We start from the raw sequence: 18,288 nt of genomic DNA, 5'->3' as shown, positions 1-18,288 counted from the left end.
AAATACTGGAATATTGAACTCCATTGTTTCTGATTCAACTCTTGTCTAGTCTGTCCCACAGATTTACCTCTCTTTTTTCCCCATCAGTTTTGATGATTACTGTTTTGTAATATAATTTAAGGTCTAGAAAAGCTGCTCCTTTTTCTTCCTTACCTCTTTTCATTATTTCCCTTGATATTCCAGATCTTTTATTTTTCCCAATGAAATTTGTTTATCAATTTTGTAAGTATTTATTTGAGTTCACTAGAATAGCATTGAACTATAAATTAGCTTTGATATTGATACTATTTTTATTATTTTGGGATGGCACAATCATGAGTACTGAATTTTCCTTTTACTATTTAAATTGTTCTTTGTTTCTTGAAGGGACTCTTTGTAATTGAGTCTGTACAAGTCTTTTAGGTGCTTTGGTAAATTGATCTCCAGATATTTTATGCAGTTTTAAGTTATTTGGAAATAGATCTCTCTATCTTCGATTTTGTTATTGTTACATAGAAATGTTGATTTTTGGGGTGTTTTTTCATAGCCTGGACCTTTGCTGAAGCCATCAACTTTCTTAATTAGTATCTTTGCTGATTCTCTAGGATTCTATCAGTAAATAGTCATGTCATCAGGACAAGGAAATATTTTTTATTCTCTTTACCTATCTTTATACCTTTAATTTTCTGTTGCCTTATTTCTAAAAATTTTAAATAATGTTTTATTTTTCCCAATTACATGTTAAGATAATTTAAAAAATAGAGTTTTACATTTTGTCCCTCTCCTTTTGATCTCCCATCTACATAAGAAAGTATTTCAATCATAATATTTCTTTTTTTTTAAGTTTTGTTAATGTGTTTTGTTTGTGGACTAGATACCATATTTCATCTTTAGCTTTCTGGAATCTTGAATGGTCAAGAATGCTTGTCTGTCTTTATAGTATTACTCTTATGGTATACATGGTTCTGGTTATTTCATTCTTTCCCAGTTTATAAAAATCTTCATAATTGTTCATTTTTGTAATATTGATGGTACAGTACAATTTGTTCTTATTCTTCTCACTTCATCCTACATCAATTCATACAAATTTTTTCATGCCTTTTGGAAATCACCTGCTTCCTCATTTCTTACATCATAGAAGTATTGTATCACATCCATATATCACATTTTATTTGTTCATTCCTCAACTGATTCCTTTACTTTTCAGGGTTTTTTTTTTGCCATCAGATAAAGAGCTGCTATAAGTAATTTTATTAATATAGGACTTATACCTTTTTCTTTGATCTCTTTTGGGCATAGGCCTAGCAGTAGTAAAGGGGGTTTAAAGAGCATACACTGCTTATTGAATTTTTGTGTATGATTCTAAATTACTTTCAAGAATAATTATAGGGGAGGCTAGGTGGCACAGTGAGTAAAGCTCTGGCCCCGGAGTCAGGAGGACCCAAGTTCGGTTGGTTCCGGCCTCAGACACTTAACACCCACCCACCAACCCACCCACACACACACACCCACACCCACCCACACACAAAACTAGCCATGTAACCTTGGGCAAGTTACTTAACCCAACTGCCCTCCAAAGAGGCAAATAATAATAACAACAACAACAACAATTATATTAATTCATAGGCCCACAAAAATTACCTCAATATACCTATTTTACTGAAGGTCCTCATGTTTTGTTTTGTTTTGGGGGGGGAGTGGTTTGGGCACTGTCAATCTGATGGATTGAGGTAAAATCTAAGAACTGTTTTAATTTGCATCTCTCTAGTAAATTTTTATTTTCTCAGTAATTAGAACTGATTTGGAGCATTATTGTTTTCATATGGTTGTAAATAGGCCCGGTTTCTTCCCCTGAGAATTATTTGTTCCTATCCTTACTCCATTTATCAGTTAGGGAATGTATCTTATTCTTATGAATTTTAATTAGTTCCTTATATATCTTAGAAACGAGAACTCAGAGAAGTGATGCAAAGATTTCCCCCAGTTATTTGTTTCCCTTTTAATCTTAGCTTTATTGAATTCACTTTAAAAAATTTTTATAGAATCAAAATTATCTATTTTGTTTCCTGTGATTTTCTTTATTCATTGTTTGATAATGAACTTTTCTCCTATCCATAGATCTGATGGATATTTTTTTCCATATCTCTCTAACTGGCTCATAATGTGACCTTGTTATATCCATATACATTTGGTCACCTATCTGTTTGGAGCTTATCTTGGTATGAGGTATTTGTTCAAATGTAATACCTTTTATGTTGCCATCTAGTTTTCTCAGCAGTTTTTGTCAAATACTGGGGTTTTTGTGTTTACTGAATAGTAGAGTACTAATATATTTAATTTTGTATGTTGTGCTTCTAATCTGTTCCATTGTTGAAGCTATCTATTTTTAACTAGTTCAAAGTTGTTTGATAATTATGTTTTTGTATTATAGTGGGAGATCTGGTACCCCTTGTATCTCTTTATTCCCTCTTCTTTTCATGATTTTCCTTGATATTTTTGACTTTTTTTTTGCTTAAATATGAATTTTGTTATTATTTTTCTACTTTTACAAAGTAATCCTTTCGTAATTTGATATAGCATTGAAAAAGCATATTAATTTATGTATTATTATAATTTTATTGTATTGCTATCCTACCAATGAACAATTAAATTTTTTCCAATTATTTGAGTCAGTATTTCTTTAAAAATTGTGGTCTGTAGTTTTATTCATATAGTTTTTGTGTAAACTGTGGTAGATAGACGCCAAAGTATTTTATACATTCTGTAATAATATTTTTTTTCTGTAAAAGAGCTTTTATTTATTCACATTTTACCAAAAAAAAAACAGTTTACAATCATTTTTATATCTCAAACTATTATAAAACATAGGACCCTTAAACACTATGCTAGCAGGAGAAGTTACCTAATTGTCAAAAGACCTGTTTGTATATAATATATTATATTGTATATTATACAAGTAGAAGAAGCTTATGGAAGCTATGACAACTTAGGCTAATATAAATAAATAAATTGGACAAATATAAGTGCCAGATCTCTAAAAAGCTAATAAAGTTAGCCACTTAAATGTTTTCAAACACTGTGAAAAAAAATACAACAAATCCCTACTTCTTAAACTGGAGGATGAGCAACTATTAAGGCTCTTTTTATTTAGTCTCAACTGAGGCTAATTCATATTTCTGAATGAGGCAACCCATTTTGGCACTTAAGTGCTCTTAAATAAAAAGATTTGTTGGCTAGGCATTGTTGTATATTTTTAAATGGCTTCATCTGCTCCTGAGTTTTGCAAGTTATCATCTATGTCTTCAGTACTGACAGCACTGTCCGAGATTTCTAGATTTTCTTCATCTAATTCATATAAATTCTCCTGTTGAGCTTTATTTAAGTTTTTTTCTTGAGCTTCATTTGTACTGTCCTTTTCAGATGCCTGTGTCCTGGGCACAGTAACTGACATCATTTTCTTGGGACTGGTTGTCATATAACAGTTTTGCCACTCTCTTTTCTCAGGCTAGTTGTTTGTTCTCAATTCTTTGCTGTTGTTCCTTCGTTAAGCTTGTGTTTGACTAAGAAGCAAACATTTTTCTATCAACCAAATTTACAAAAAAATGGAACCAGACTCTGTGGTAGTTGTATCTAATCCATTACTTTCTTCTTTATCACCATCATTACTAATAAAATGCTCATATATAATAGGAAGATCACGTTGGATTCATTTTAAGCAGGTCTGAATTTCCTTCTTATTTCCCAAATGTTCTCTTTGACCAATAAAATCCTAAAATTGCAGTTTAGGAAATAGCCCATGTGCCCAGTGCTCCATGGGTCTGATTAATGTCTTCACATCTTTAGTCTTATAGCCTGTATCTTTGAATTTTACCTTATCACAGGTAAGCTGCAAGCTCTCGCTAGATGCACTAAGGTTCCTGATGTGCTGTAGCTGGATTTCCCTAGTTGGTGAAGGTCAAGCTGAGCCTCGGATTTATGGAACCAGAAGAGAACAATTTGCTGGACCTTCCTGATTTTGAGGTGGTGGAAGATGAAACTTTTCAACCTTTTCCATTTCCAGCCTCTCCAGGCAAGAATGTTGCTTGAGAAAATTAGCCAACCACAGATTAATTCCAGAAAGAGGACTTCCAGGACACTCCAGCATGTGTTTGATAATGTAATAATTTTATATGTAGTTTCTCTTTCCATGTCTTCCTTCTAGGTTTTATTGGAATTATTATAGAAATCATGATATTTGCAGATTTATTTTATATCCTTTAGATTTGTTGAAATAATCATTTCCATTAATTCTTTAGGGTTAAGCAATCCAACATAACATCTGTAAACAAGTGAAAAAATTGATTATCTCAATTTCTTTTTCTTAGATTACTGCTGTAGCTGGCATTTCTACTGCTATATAAAATAGAAGTGGTGACAGTCAACATAATTTTTTTCATTTCTGATTTTATTGTCATGGATTCTTGCTTCTCTCAGTTACATAATCCATATAGATAGAAAAATAGATAGATAGATAGATAGATATAGATATAGATAGAAATATATATTCTAAGGAAAGATCTAATATTTTCTAGTCTTTGTATCAAAAGTGGGAGTTACGTTTTGTTGAAAGCTTTTTGTGCATTGATACTGATATAATAATATGATTTTTCTATTAGTATGATTAATTCAATTTTTAGTTTTCCTACTCTATCAAATAATTGTTGTGAGAGTGGACATCTTGCTTCAATCCTGAATTTACTGAGAAATATTCTAGAGTATTCATATTGCATTTGATTCTTGCTTTTGGTTTTAAATCAGACACCTTTTATGATATTAAAAAATGTATCTCTATGCTTATAATTTGTGTGTGTATTTAGCCTAAATGAGTGTTGTACTTTGTCAAAGACTTCTCCCATGTCTACTGAGATATCATGGGTTTAGTTTTTGTTTAAAAATTTTTGAATTAATATCATTGATGATATTGGTCTATATTTCTCCTGTTTTATTTTTCTCTGGTTTCATTGTCTCACAAGGGAATTTTGTCAAATGCTTTCTTTATTAATTTTTTTGCCTTTTGTTTTTTGGAGAGGGAAGGTAGGGCAATTGGGTTTAAATGACTTGCGTAAGGTCACATGGCTAGATGTGTGTGTATGTGTGTGTGTGTGTGTGTGTTAAGTGTCTGAGGTAGAATTTGAACTCAGGTCCTTTTGACTCCAGGGTCGGTACACTATTCACTGCACCTCCTAGCCAACCCTCTTTATTAATTTTTAACAATAATTTAGATAGTGTTGGTACTTAAAAAAAATTGATAGAATTTTCCTGGATATCAATCCATCAGGACCAAGAGGCTTTTTTTTCTTTTCCTCTTTTGCAGTCTTTCAGCTAATTCAGCTAATAATTTTTATTATTTTATTTTCTGTCCCTAATCCAATTGGCTAAAGTTTTTTTTAAACTATAATTTTCACTATTATTTTCAAAAAGAAAACTTTATTGTTTTTATCATTTCAGAAATGTAGTCTACAGATGATCTATTTCACCTCTAAATTTAACATCTCTTTTGAGCTTATTTTAAGTTTACTTGTTGACTTTTTAATTGTTAAAACTGGTTAATTAATTCATTATATAAATATTTTTTGGAGGGCAATGGGGGTTAAGTGACTTGCCCAAGGTCACACAGCTAGTTTTTGTGTTAAGTGTCTGAGGGTTGGATTTGAACTCAGGTCCTCCTGACTCCAGGGCCGGTGCTCTATTCACTGCGCCACCTAGCCAATCCTCTTTATTAATTTTTAATAACAATTTAGATAGTGTTAGTACTTAAAAAAATTGATCGAATTTTCCTGTGCATCAATCCATCAGGACCAGGAGGTTTTTTTTTCTTTTCTTCTTTTGTAGTGTCTTTCAGCTAATTCTGTTTCTTTTTCAGAAATTGAATTATTTAAATTCTTTATTTGGTCTTCTGTTAAATCAAGCATTTTATATTTCTGAAGGTGTTTTTTCCATTTCCTTTGAGTTCTCAGTTTGGGTATTCATGCATCTATGCATACACATTCTTTTTTGTTTGATTTCACTGTTTATTATTTTGTTGATTTTATTTTCTGTCCCTACTCAAAATTGGCTAAATGTTTTTTTTCAATTATACTTTTCACTATTATTTTCAAAGAGCAAACTTTAATTTTTTTATATCATTTCAGAAATGTAGTCTACAGATTATCTATTTCTCCTCTAATTTTAACATCTCTTTTGAGGTTATTTTAGGTTTACTTGTTGACTTTTTAATTGTTAAAAATGGTTCATTAATTCATTATAATTCATTAATTCTTTCTCTTTTTATTTTATCATCATATATTTGCATGGACATATATTAACCCTCTAAGTACTGTTTTGGCAGCATCACAGAAATTTTATGTTATTTTATCATTATCATTGTCTTTCTCATATTTAATTTCTCTATGATTTTTTCTTTGAACCCCTCTTTTTTTTTTAGAATTTTGCTGTTAAAAGCTCCATTTGGACTTACATCATTTTTACTCCAAGAACTGATTACCATTTTATTGAATTATGTTTGATAAAGGCTGTGTTTATAATTTTTCATACTTTACACTTATTTGAAATATGTTTGTGTCCTATTACATGGTCAGTTTTTGTAAAAACATCATGTAGTGCTGATAAATATGTCTATTCTTTAGTAAGCCTATTCAAAGTATGCTATATATCTTTCAACTATAGATTCTCCAGATTTTTTTTTAACTAGATGTTATCCTTTTGGTTTATCTTTCTTTAAGATTTATCCAAAACAGAGAGAGGGGCATCGAACTCTGCTGCCACTGTTGCATTACAGTACATATCTTCCTATAATTCAGTTGGTTTTTCCTTTTTGATGTTAGATGCCAAAATATTTGGAGCATATACACTTAATATTGATATTGGTTTATTGTCTATGGATCATTTTGGTATAATGTAGTTTCTTTGTTTTTCTTTTATGTTATGAATTTGTTTTTGCCTTTTCTAAAACCATAACTACAACTACTATTTTTTTTTTGTTCACCAAATGCATAGAATTTTTTGTTCCTGTGGCTCATTTTTATTTTGTTCGTGTCTTTTTTTTTGATGACTCTCTTCTAAGCAATTCCTATACTGTTGTAAATATTGCCTCAAGTCCTCTTTTCTCCTTGGGCCTTATTCTTGTAAATATCAGTTGCTCCATGTGACAGAGAAGGCAGAAGTGTTGTACCACAGTAGGAATTTGCCTCTGTTACTGATTGTACAATTCCTTACTATCCTTTAACTTCCCCATGATCATTTTCCTTCATTTTCTATGAAATGCCCTCTCTGGTTCCATTACCTCCTATTCTTCTGGGTCTCAGTTATTAGCAAGAGTTCTGAGTGGTCACTTTAAGCTCTAAATCCCTACAGATTGTTCCCATTATAAAGTCCTTATCTCCATTAGTAGCCTGTGTTCCCTCATGGGAATGTTCTTCAGTGGGACTCTCTCCCATCAATTTCTTCCCTTTCTTTGCCCTTGTTTCAATCCCTCTTTTTGTCTCCTTTCCTGTTTTTCTATTGACCCACTTCCTTTTTTTTTTGGAGGGCAATTGGGGTTAAGTGACTTGCCCAAGGTCACATGGCTAGTTTTTGTGTTAAGTGTCTAAGGCTGGATCTGAACCCAGGTCCTCCTGACTCCAGGGCCAGTGCTCTATTCACTATGCCACCTAGCCGCCCCTTTGACCCACTTCTTGAGAGACCACAGGAGTGATTTTCCTTTCATTTTTAACTTTTGATTTGATTAGGGAACTTCACATATTCCCCCTATCCTCTTTTCCTTTTTTTAATGCACTTTTCCTTCTGTAATTAATTTAGCACCACAACAAATTCAAATAAAAGTAAAAAACAACAACAACAAACCCAAACCAAACCAAACCAAATCAGCTAACCAACCAAACAAAAAATAAGTGATTCACCTAGAGGTAAAACCTCACAAGATTTAGGCCTTCTTTCAATCCTGTTTCTTCAAAATTACTTTCTCTATTTGACTTTAGCTTTCATTCTCATCTCCTTGTGTACATTTAGAAAGAAATCTATTAATGCCCTCTCTGTTGTTCTTTCATTATTGTCCTTGGTTTCTGTATTTGTTTACCTTTCTAATATTTCTACTTTCTGGGTTATTTGAAAAGCAGGTATTTTTTTTTCTAGTCTGCTTTTCTTTATAAGAATGCTTCAAATGTTTTCTTAAAAAATTAATTGTCCACCCCCCAACCCCCTGCACCCTAATAGTAATGGAATTTAAAGATCCCCCTGTATTGGCTTGGTTTTTGATTGGATTGTGTTAAAACCCAGAGCTTGTGAATCCCACTTGTGGGATGGACTTGTTGACATGAAAAGAGAGGGCTGAACTGGGAGGAGCTGGTGATGTCAATTTAGAGAGACACAAGAAAAGGGAGAGGCAGAAGAACTTTTTGGAAGCAGCATCTTGGAGGCAGAGAGAGACTGAGAAGATTGCTGAGGGCCAGTTTGAATTGCCCAGGACTTTTGAGAGCTGCCACCCAGAGCTGCCAAGGACTGAGGAGACATGGCTGTTATTCTGGTACTTTGTCTGTCTGTTTTGATGTTGTTTTGCCAGATTTGTGCACTGGTGAGAGACAGTCCTGTTGTTGCAGAGGTCTTGGAACCTTGCTGTTGGTTCAGGGCTCCTGAGACTGTTCTGCAGACAGAGAGTGAATTCTGTCCACTGGTGAAGGACAGTGCTGTTGTTGCAGAGGTTATGGAACCTTGCTGTTGGTTCAGAGCTCCTGAGACTGTTCTGCAGACAGAGAGTGAATTTTTGAAGACACTGGCAATGTATCTTGTGGCCTTGCTAAGCTATCTCCCCAGGAACAAAGATTGCTGAGAACTTGCCTCCAGTCAAGATGAAGAAAAGACCTCTCTTTGGGTATTAAATGCTGTGCTTAAGCTTGTTGTAATTCTGGGGGTAGATGGCCTATTCAGTTGTAATCCAAGGGTGGGGAATTTTTGACTTTTTTTGTGCTCTGGGATTGAACAAATGAATGCACTTTACTTATGATTGGAAACTAATCTCCATTTGAGAAGAGGGGCTTTGTGATGGACTAAATGAATGAACAGCCTTGGGGTGGAGTAGTATTTAGAAGAGGCACTTTGTGATTGATTATATGAATGTAATGTCCAGGGGTGGGGTAGTACTTGGAGATTATTGAATTACACTTGGTAAATGCTGTATTTTGAATGATGCTATATTTTGATTTTCTCTGTTCTTAATTTTTCACTGAACAAAATGCAGAGAACCTATGCTGGTATTTTGAACCTTGGGAAGTTGCCTTTGCTTGGCACCTCTCCCCCCCCCCCCCCCCGACCCCATTAATGGCAGCACAGGTCTCCTAGATTTGCATTTTGAACTCCCTTGCATTTTGGAATACATTATTCCATTCCCTCCTGTGTTTTCTAGGGGATATAGAATAGTCTTATTTTATTCACATTTCCTTTATATATGAAGAACTTTCTCCAGTTTGTAGATTTGTTGTTTATGATTGGAAATGATATATTTAGTCACCATGGTTCTTGGAGTATACAGTTGTTTTCTTTCTCTTCTTTTTTTTTTAATTTTTGCCTAGAGGCAATTTGTATATTCTTTCAATTTGTACTGCTTTTTTTCCCCTGTGTTTCAAAGTTCTGTGTAGTTTTTCTGTATTATTTCTTGCATTGTGATTTTCAGGTTTTGGGGTTTGTTTGTTTTTTGTGGGGGGCACTGGTCATGGGTGATTGGTCGCTTGCTGTCCTTCATTCACAAAGAGGAACAAGATGACATCACTATGTTAGAGGCAAGTTACAGTGTGTCCAGCTATGACTGATCAGACCAAAATGAGCTCAAAATGCTCTACCACAAGTCAGGCACAAATAGTCCATGTGAACATTTGGGGTGGATTCTCTAAATTTACACTCTGGACTGCTCATATTCTTCTGGGAGACTAACCCTTTAGTTGTTTACATATACTTTGTCAAGATAAACATGTTTTGCTTTTTGGAATTAATGCTTTATTTTAATATCATTGCTTTTTGTTTTTCTTCTGAATTATCCTTGACTTCTATGTATTTGCATTCACAATTAATTACTTTTTCTTTTTTAACTTGGTAAGGCTTATCATTATAGTTTCAAGTTTTTCTATTCTGCTGATTATTTCTGCTTTCACAATACTTAAGGTATTTAACTGAATTTCTTTCCTCCTGAGATCTTTAAAAATTTCAGGATTTTTACCTCTTTTATTCTTCAATTGCTCACTTCTTGACTCTTTCCTTTTATATGGTGGTTCCCTTTGTCCCTAGACCTTAAAGCTTTTCCAAACTCTTCCCATCCTGGGCGGTTTATGCTTTGCTGGCCTCAGTGCCTGCCCCAAGTGACTTCTGGGGAAATAAAACTGGTCTCTGCTGCATATGAGTTCCCTGCTTAAAAATCTACAGTGACTCCACACAGCCCATATAAGATAGGATCAAATCTTAGCTGAGAATTTTAAGGCCTTCACAGTTTGGACCCAGCCAGCTTCCCAACCATATTGGCCTTAATACACTCCATATTATAGCTAAGTTGGACTATTTCCATGAACTCACATTGCTGTCTCTCATGTATGTTGTGTGATCCTATAGAACTTAAGCTCCTTGAGGATTATTTCCTTTCTGTCTTTTTATCCCTAGAACCTACCACAATTGTATAGTTTGTACTTAACAAATGTTTGATTGATTGCTCGCTTGTATCTAGGTAGGCTCTCCTTTGTTCCAGGAATAGCACTCTGTCTTCCTCTCTTCTTGTTAAAATACTTCTGGTCCTGGAAGGTTCAGATCAGTTATCATTTTCTTTTTTCTTTTTTTTTTAAGCAATTGGGATTAAATAACTTGCTCAAGGTTACACGGCCATTTATTTCTGGGTGTGGTTGTAAGTATCTGAGCCCGGATTCAATCCCAGATCTCCTGACTCTGAAGCGGTGCTCTTACTCAGTGCACCACCTGGCTGCCCCCAGTTATAATTTTCAATGAAGCATTTTCTGATTTCACCAGCAAAAGTGATCTCTCTACTAACATTTCTTGTAAATATTGTCCTTGGTTCTCTTATTTGCCCCATCATACTCTCTTTTGCCTTATATTTATTTGACTCCATGTTATCTCCCCATAGTGGATTGCAAGCTGATTGAGGGGCAGGATTTTAGATTTTGCATCTTTATATCCATGATACATAGCATAGTGTAGTAAATAGTTAATGTTTCCTGACCTATAATAATGGATATTTATATTGAACTATAAAGTTTTTTAGGAGCAGCTGAATGGCGCAGTAGATAAGAGTAATGGGCCTGGAGTCAGGAAGTCTTGTCTTCCTCAGTACAAATGTGGCCTCAGACACTTACTGGGTATATGACTCTGGGCAAGTCATTTCACCCTGTCTGCTTCAGTTTCCTCATTTGTAATATGAGTTGGAGAAGGAAATAGCCAAACCCTCTAGTATCTTTGCCAAGAAAACTCCACAAGGGGTCACAGAGTCAGACCCAACTGAAAAATGACTGAACAAGAACAAATAAAACAACACTTTACACATATTTAACTCTTACAACAACTCTGTAGTCTGGCTGACATTATTATTCCCATTTAATAGATGAGAAAATCAAGGTTTACAGGATTTAAATGAATTGTCTATGGTTACACACATGTAGAACTGGGAACCCATGCCTTCCTGGTTATAAGTCCAGGGTAAAGCTCACTATTTCTGTCATACTACCCTCAGTGTAATTGAACTATGAGCTGTTAGAATTCTTTTTCGTGGACCTCACTTTCCTTGTGACCTCCATGCCCCTTTGGACATGCTTTGGTTCAGCTCTGCCTCAGGAGGAGTGCAGATCATGCCCTGCTGACACAAAGTTCTCCCTGAATCATGAGTCTAATCACATGTGTTTTGCTTCCAGTCAACTAATATCAGATTGCTTTAAAAAATTTCTTTAAAACAACATCTTGCAGGTCACATAAGGCAAAGATGATAGAAGGATTTAAGAAGGACACTTTGAAACCTCCATGATAAACAATTAGTCACTGATACCACCCAGGAATGGGGCTGCTGATTATCTTGTCTTTTATCACCTTGTTTCCCAATGCAGTAAAAATATGAATCAGACAAATCGCCGCTCTTACTTTTATGTTCTTATAATGAGAGCTTTGATGGACATGTCCTCATGACTTTGTTTAAAGCTGTAAAGAATACTTCCCAATCAATCAGCAAGCACTTATTGAAGGTCTGTGATATGTCTGTGAGCGCCTGTGAGATGTTCAGTGGTACAATACGTGGTCTCTGACCTTGGGCACTTTGCTGTCTAGTTAGGGAGATAAGGCATGGACACATGAGAAGATAAATAATTCCTCAGGGCCAGTGATACTTTTAGTGCCTAACAGTGCCTGGCATATATTGGGAATAGGATAATTGATGGATGAATAAATGCTGAATGAGTGCTTTGCTAATAGTAAACAAAATAACTTACATTTATATAGTACTTTGATATTTAAAAAGCTTTTTTTCCCTTTGAACCTTACAATAACTTTATACAAGTATGCTAATTTCACAGATAAGAAAAAAATTAGATCATAAGATTTTGAACAAATCAGTAAGCATTTATTAAATGCTTACCATGTGCCACACATTGTACTGAACATTGGGATACATTGTAAACAAAGTACCTGCCCTCAAGGAACTTGAATTCTAATGGGAGAAGACAACACAAAAAAAGGAACTGAAAGTGGGGGGTCTAGTAGAGAGATAACATCTGAACTGGATGTTTTCCCAGAATAGAGGGATGAAGGTAAAGGAATGCTCTAGTGAGGCATTGTGGGAAAGTCCAGAGAGTCAGAGGCAGAGCTAAGAGAGAAAGTCAGAGTTAGTCTGACTTTGTCTCCTCCCTCATTTTAAAAATCAGAAAAGTGGGGACCAGAGAAGGGAGGTGATTTACCCAAAGTTATAGTATCTTAAAATTATAGAGATATAGAAGGAAGGGATCTCAGAGGCGATTTAGTCCATCCTCTCCCACCTCCCCCACAGCCCAATCCTATTTTATAAATTAGGAAAACAAAGTCCAAATGGTAGTAACTTGCTCAAAGTCACATAGGAAGTAAATAGCAGAAGCAGGATTTAAATCCATCTCACCTAACTTTAAATCCAATACGCTTTGTACTACCCCTGCATAGGACTCACCAAGCTTATAGAGCAAGTCAGGGTAAAAGCCACATGACAAGGTAATACATACTAGAGGGTTTTCTGAGGAAAGAGATCACTTTTGGATGATGTGACCAAGGAAGACTGTGGGAAAAAGTGGGATTCTATTCTATATTCAAACTGTTGCTGTACAAAACTGAATGTTCAATAAAAATACATTCCAAAATCTGGCTTTTTTTTACACCCAGGCAACAGTGAGTAGAGAGGGCGTTGAATTGGGAGACAAGAAGAAAGACTGAGCTCAAATCATGCCTCAGAACCCTTACTAGCTGTGCGACCTTGTGCAAATCACTTGGCCTCTCTGATCCTCCTTTTCCTCATCTGAAAACCTATTCCACAGGGTTGTTGTGAGGGTCAAATGAGGTAGAATATGTAAAATGTGTTGCAAACTTTAAAGGGCTGTATAAGTGCTAGCTATTCTTATACAATGAGAAACATTTGGATATTTTTGATGTCCACATTTCAGAGCAAGTTTTTGCAAATTTTTTTTTTCCGATTTTGTCGGTTGAGATAGAGGAAATAAGTACAGGAAATAAGAGGAACCCAGATACAAAGGTGAAGAATTTGCAGGGCCCACTTAGGATGTGATGAGTATTCTGCCCTCTAATTTGACCTAGCAGAGGCTTTAGCAGAAAGAATAGTGGACGACAAGATCAGAAAGGTAGTATGGAGACGATCAGTAGAGGGCTGGTATTAGACTTTAGTTTATATTTGGTAGACATTTATGAGTTTGTATGCAGGGAAGTGACATTTTTAGAAGATAAACTTGGCACTAGAGTGTTAGATAGGTTTTAGGGGATAAGTTGTTAGAAGCTTTTTGTAACTGGGACCCATGCTATCTTTCCCTCCTCATTGTATTCTACTGACCTTCTAATGCTCTGTAATTCAGCCAAACTAGTTCTCTATCTATCCATCACAGAAAGTACTCCATCCCCAGTCTCCACGCTCCATTCCTGGCATGCATACTTCCTCTTACCTCCATCATACAGAATTCCTCTCTCTCTTTAAGATGCTTCAAGTATTACCTTCTGCAGAAAAATTTTCTCAAGTGGTACCACCCTCTCTCCCTAACTATTTAGTGTGTATTTTCTTTATGCTTTTTTCTGTATGGATTTACAGATTCATACTTGTTTCTCCTGTTAGAATGGAAGTTCTTTGAAAAACAGAGATTTCTTCTTTCTATGTATGTGTATTCCTCCATGGTAGCATAGAACCTGTTATATAGTAAGTGCTTAATATATGCTGTTGATTGATTAGAAGACAGATGAAAAGTTATTATCCTTTTCTATATAATAAAGATCTAAATTAGGCCTGGGCCATGGCCAAGGGGAGCAGGCAGCAGGGGTAGAAAACACTGAAGAAGAATCATCATCAAAACATGCTTAGTGATTGAATATGGCAGGGGGGGAATTGCAGTATGGGAGAGAAATAAATTTATGGCCATGGATTTATCTATTTAGAGATGCAAGGGAACTTAAATTTCTAGCCTCTTTTATTTTACAAATGAAGAAACTGAGATGGCTTCACGTATTGAATCTGCGTGACAGGGGTAATGATGGCATGATTAACAGAAATCAAGATGTCAGTGGAAGAACTAAGGTTGGGAAGGGAAAGTGAGTTTGGTTTTAAATATATTACGTTTGGGGTTATGTTCATCTGTTAGTTCTTCAAAGCTTACTGTCAGTGCAAACTCAGTAGGTAGTAGTTTTGCTTTTTTCACCTCTACCCCTTATTCTCATTCTATATTTTGCTGCCTTTTCCTGGCTCTCCTAATAAGCTGGATGACCTGTGGGACCCACTGTAAGCCTGGTGTCCAAATACCAGCCTCGCTAAAGTTCATTAGAGATTAATCACAAGTGTTATTGTGGGGTGATGAAGCATCGTATTTCACCTGTAGCAACTCTTAAAATAGTCCTCTAAGAGGTCCAGGGGTTGTCCTAGGCTGGGTAAAGGATACACTCACACTGATGAAATTGCAGAGGCTCTGAAGTTTGGAAGTAGACAGAATCATTTGGTGAAGTGCTGAAAGTGAAAATAACCAAATGCTAAAATAAATTCTATAAATCAATTTTTGAGTTGTAAAAATCAGTTTTTAGAACTCACTTAAGGCTATTTGAGACAGTCTAATAATTATAAAACCAGTTATCAGAATGATTGGGGTAGATACTGGATGCAGGAATTGTGGACATTTGTCTTTCTTAGTCATGAAGGTTCAAACACAGATCACTTCTTATGGTTACTGATAGGTCTTCTCAGTGTCCAAGCCAGTGATTAGTTGCATCTTCATGGTTGTTTCTTTGGTCCCTGAAATCCTTACAATGCTGGTAGGAACAGTGGATGACCCCTGTTCTCTTCTGTTGTTCCCACATGTCTCATGTTTAGATACTGTAGGTCAGACTCTGTGATTAACCATTTGTCCTGTGAGGAATTTGAGGAATGTATATCATTTCCTGTGAGGTCTGTGTGACTGGCAGTGACTGGGCTTGTGCTGTGTGATAAGGGGAAAAGGAAAGAAACAATCTCTTTTTTTGCTTCCAGAATGGAAAACAGAAAGGGGGTACTTGGTGGGAAAGCAGCCTGTTTCTGTCCCATGGCTGGTTTGCATTTGATAGAGATGCTGCAACGCAGGCAAAAGTTTTACGTATGTGAGGGCTGTGATTTATTAAGCTTCAGATGGAAGAAATGATGTCAGAGCTAGGAAGGCAAAATTGCTTCATCTCCTGTCTGCAGCAGATTGAGGAAAATCAGGGTCTCCTGGAAGTTCATGAACAATTTTCTCTGGGAACTTGTGATTGCTGAAGGTCAAATGACTGGGCTTAAATTCATTTCCCTGAAAGTAGAATGTATAGAGCTAAACATGAGCCCTTTCTAAGTTCTGATAGACAAATAGATTTGACTTAAGGATGTATTTCCAATTCTGAAATAATTAGAGCTATCCAAAATCAATCAAGCAAACAAGCTTGTATCAAGCACTTACTAAGTGCCAGACAGTGTACTAGGTACTAAAGATGGAAAGAAAAAAGTGAAGACATTAATAGGTGGTAGGGATAGGAAGTGAACTGATGGTATCATTAATATAAATAACTCCTTAGTGAGGAAATTCTTGTTATGATGAAGATGAGCACATTCCCTTGGAACTTGCAGTCTTAGAAAACTACTTAGAATGGTAAGAGGATAAGTGACTTGCCTATAATCATAGAGCCAGTAGGTATCATAGGCAGCACTTGAACCCAGGTCTTCCTGTCTTCAAGACCAGTTTCCTATCCACTATGAAATGCTGCTTATTACCATCATCACCACCAGTCATCATTATCATACCCCTACCACCACCACCATCACCATCACTGCCACCACTGCCATCATCATCATCATCATCATCATCATCATCTTTGCTGCTAGTACCATCACAGTATGTGAGAGAGTAGATGCAGAACTGGCCTTGGAGTCAGGAAGACTTGAGTTAAGTCCTCCCACTGACATTTACTATCTATATAGCCATATTAAACCTTTCAGTGCCCTACAGTTGCTCTCTAAAATTATAAGTGCATTTCTACTCTATATCAATCAAGGGAATTTTCAACCTAGAAATTTATGTAAATTAGTCACAGGGTCAAACATCCTACCCTTTCTTTCCACATCTGCAGACAAAATGAAATATATATTACACTTTACAAACAAAGATTTATGGAAAATGGAGAAAAGAATGCCATCTAAGAAATGTATTAACAAAAAAGATGGACTAGGCATAATGGTAGACTTGCTGGGATTCCCTTTCCTCCTTTGTAAAATGAGGCCTCTATCACCTAAAAGTATATATAGCTCATGTATCCCTACCAATGTGTTCATGGAGGTCAGGTAATACAATTAGCTCAAAGCAAAGATATTTACTGAAATAGCCAGTCATGAACTAAAGTGAAAAAAAAAAAGTTTTCCTCTCCCCCTCAATAAAGCTCGGATGTACTCTCTCACAGAGAGCATCACAGAATCATAGATCTGAAGCTGGAGAAGACCTTAAGAGGCCTTTAGTTCAAACCCTTCAAAATACATAGAGTATTACTGGGGAGAGTAGCTGCACACAGTGGACACTAGTAGAGAAGAGGAAACAAGCATTTATGAAATGCCTAATCAATATGAGACATTGTGCTGCACACTTCAGGTTTATCTCATTTTATCTTCACAATAGCCCTTGCAGGTAGGTGCTATCTCTATTTTGCAACCGAAGAAATTGGGGCACAGGGTCACATAGCTACTGAGCAGCTAAGGCCAAATTTGAACTCAGGTTTTCCTGAATCCAGGCCCAGTGCTTTGTCCACTGTACCACTTAGCTGCTCTAGGGCGGCAAACACTTTGGGGGAGCATATGGCCAAAACATCCCTGTTTCTCAAGTTTCAGGGTACCAATATCCTTTCTCTTTTCATGGTCTCATCTCACACACCTTCCCCTTCTCAACCACCTCCTTTCCCCTTTCTTTACTTGATGCAATGTCTTTGTTAGACAGATTCCCTGGGCCTGTCCTTTTCTGCAACACAAATCCTGGCTTCTCAGCTAGAATTTCTGTGCCTACTTTCTTTGGGGAGTAATCTCTTCCATTAGGGGTGCTATTCAGCTCTAATTCACCATTGTCAATGATAGGAGAATGAGAAATCCCTTCCTCCCTATGCTCTATAAGAAGTGAGAGGGTAAAGTGATTTCCTCTCAAGAGCTGGCTTCTTCTTTAATAATTGACTCTTCTTGACTGCCAGGGATGAGTCCTCTGTCAAATAATGGAGCACCTCCTTGATTGACTGCAGAGCTTAATAGCTTACTTTCTAAATGTCACCAGAGAGGCAGCTGTCCTTCAGCCAGATAATTGCTAATTGCCTAATAGTTCTATGAAATTTTATCAGGGAACTTTTTTACACCTTCTAAAAGATTAATGAAAAATAAAGACTCCTTACCTTTTGTTTAAGGTTTAACACATCTTTGTCTCTATAACCTTTCCCTTAGATCCCACATTTCAATCAAGTGAGCTAGTAGGAGCCCAATTGATCAGGAGTCCCCTAATCATTTCCCACACTACAAATGCATTCCTATGACTGAAT

The 18,288-nt window shown here is 35.9% G+C and overlaps 1 pseudogene; it reads right to left on the bottom strand.

Annotated features, from left to right (window-relative positions):
- Nucleotides 1-3,232: 3,232 nt before the first annotated feature.
- Nucleotides 3,233-18,288, bottom strand: part of LOC138143569 (TIMELESS-interacting protein pseudogene) — a 49,841-nt pseudogene continuing 34,785 nt past the window's right edge.

This window comes from Petaurus breviceps, unplaced genomic scaffold (assembly GCF_028583685.1).
Source record: "Petaurus breviceps papuanus isolate PSGF00001 unplaced genomic scaffold, PetGlider_PUasm1.0 90644, whole genome shotgun sequence".
In the NCBI taxonomy this organism is placed as follows: Eukaryota; Metazoa; Chordata; class Mammalia; order Diprotodontia; family Petauridae; genus Petaurus; species Petaurus breviceps.
The sequence above is the reverse complement of the archived record's forward strand: the minus strand, read 5'-3'. Positions and strand labels throughout refer to the sequence as shown.